Raw genomic sequence first — 2495 nt, 5'->3', positions numbered from 1 at the left:
TTTTTTGTGTAACTCCCTATTTGTTTAGAATCTATAATATATATTCAAAAGAGTATGCCTTGATTAGCAAAAAGAGGTAGTATTCTGGAAAAGGCAAACTCACTGATTCTACAGGTAGAGGTTTAAGATAAATATTATGTGGAAAATAAACTGTAACAATAAACTGGGATACAGTATTTTTGTATTAATGAATTAACTTTTAAAATAAAAGCTAATTATATTTTATCACTAGTATTTTCACTTTCACTGTTATTATAGCTTTTTCAAATAGTTTTCCTTTGGTACTAGAAAGTTTTCTACTTTTAAATAGCAGTAACATCCTAAACAAACAATTTTTATTTACAGATGGTAAATATGTCAATATTTAAAACTCAATTCTTTACCTCTAATTTAAGCTGTTAGTGAAACTCTATCATGTCAGAGATACAAAGAAGTATCTATTAACCAGAAAGCAACACGCAGATTATTTCCATTTGACTGGTATAACTGATGATTTAAACACACATTCATTTGGATCAATATACTGTTAAAACACCAAAATAATTTATGCACAGTAATTAAGAACGTGGGTCTCAATAACAGAACTCTAACATGGATTTTTTAGTGTACTAAATCCAAAGGTGAAAAAGATCATTAAAGCATTAACGAATATATTTCCTAACCCAATAACTTAGAAAACGTTTCTCCATGTAAACTGTGACATGTGCATCCTTGCTGTTTCCCTCTCGCTGCCTGCTGCCTTTGCGCATCTGGTGAGGGTGAGGTTAGTCCCTGTCGGCGCTGTAGGCCACTTCTGCCGCCTCTATCTCCGACATAGGGCTTTCGGGTTCACAGAAACACAGGCATGGCTTGTCCTCAGCTCTGGATTCTTCATCCACAACTCCTTGATCAGTGTCATACACAGGAGACGGCCCCTGCAGGGGCCTGCTCACCTTCCGTCCCTGACAAGTGTAGTGACTCGTCAGGTTCCAAGCACAGCGCTCTGAGCCTGCTCTCCAGCGCGTCTATGCGAAGTTGCTTCTCACTGAGCAGCTTCTTCAGTGACTCCACCTCTTTCTGTTTTTCAAGTAATTCTTTCTGAAAATGATAGTTTGTCTCCTCTAAAGTTTCACAGAAAGCCCTGCTTTCTTCAGGCTATCAAATGGACCTGGTGGATCGTCCAGACAAAGAAATTCTCTCGCTGCCAGGCAGTGAGCAATGTCCTTGTGAGCTATTAAATTTTGAAGAAGTGCTTGTAATCCTAATTGTCTATCTTCTAAAAAGTCCTTATTGTAATTATCTTTAAACCAGAGTTTTGGTGGAAGTGCTAATCGAAAGCCTGGAAACATCTCTTTTAATTTATCATTTAGCCTCGAGAAGTCAGTGTATCTTCTGAACACCACCCAGCTTTCCTCCCGGTTTTTCTTTACTAGTATTTTATATACAGTGAATTTAGCTCGCTCTTCCATCACCTCGTAGCCCAGAATGGTAGGTGTGGAAGGCCTGTCTTCCAAATTCTCTGCTTCAGGATTCAGTTCTTCACTTTCTCTTTGTCTAGTAGAATACTCAATGGAAGAGTGTGCATTTGTAAATTTAGTCCTAACCAGGGGGCTGCTACACACCGATGAGGTGCTATCCACTTGATTAGGTACACTTGTCAGTTTCAAGGTTCCCATATTTGAGTCGTCTACCTGGCCTTTGGAAGAGTTTGAGCTTGTTGAGACACTCCCAAAAGAAGAACTTCTTTGATTTCTGTTAGTTGTAAAGCTGGAGGCAGAGTTCTCTATGGGCATGGGAACGGGGACGTAAGGAGTTGCCATCCTTTTAGGGGCTTTGCCACAAACCTGCACACTGCTGAGTCCACACACTTAGATAAGAACTAATGCGCAATCCATTATTTTCTTTTGGGGAATTTGCTACCTGAGCCCACTCAGCGGTCCCTGTAAGGTTGGTGGATGGAGGGATGGTGACGTAGGGACTCAGACCTGCCTACTTTGGCTAGGACCGCCCACAATCAAGCCTGCCAAAGGAAGCTTCCCAGGAACCATTTGGAAAGAAGCGATCGTCTGCCAGCCAGTGAAATTTCACCACGTCACAGTAGCTCCACTTCCCTAGAGGGACCCTTTAAATATTTGCCGCGAGGTTTAATCTTTGCAACTTCCTTAGCCTCCATCTTTCTTTCCTCGGGGCCAGGGAACCTTGCCGGGCGGGGTGTGCGCTCTGTACTCAATAAAGCCGTTTACTTATTCCACACTTTGCGGCTCCGAGCCCTTTTCCTTCCTTCTCGACGGGGAAAAATACCTTACAGTCCCGTCAGTGACGGTTAAACTCGACTCTCCTTTCCCGCAACTCCTCCACCCACATGTCTGAGCGACCTCACGTGACCCGCCGCCCCAACAGCCCTGGCCCCCGCGCCTCCGCCCGCCTCTGCGAGACTGCGGACTCCGGGTCCCCGCACCGCGGAGCCAGAGGCGAGGCGAGCGCGCTCCAGGAAGTGACGTCATACAGGGCACCGC

At 43.9% G+C, this 2495-nt stretch overlaps 1 pseudogene; it reads right to left on the bottom strand.

Annotated features, from left to right (window-relative positions):
* Positions 1-464: 464 nt before the first annotated feature.
* On the bottom strand, positions 465-2325 carry LOC136323034 (sorting nexin-16 pseudogene; annotated as a pseudogene).
* Between the last annotated feature and the right edge of the window lie 170 nt (positions 2326-2495).

The sequence above is a fragment of the Saccopteryx bilineata genome, chromosome 2 (genome assembly GCF_036850765.1).
Source record: "Saccopteryx bilineata isolate mSacBil1 chromosome 2, mSacBil1_pri_phased_curated, whole genome shotgun sequence".
NCBI classification, from domain to species: Eukaryota; Metazoa; Chordata; class Mammalia; order Chiroptera; family Emballonuridae; genus Saccopteryx; species Saccopteryx bilineata.
This window is presented reverse-complemented; position numbering and strand designations above follow the sequence as displayed.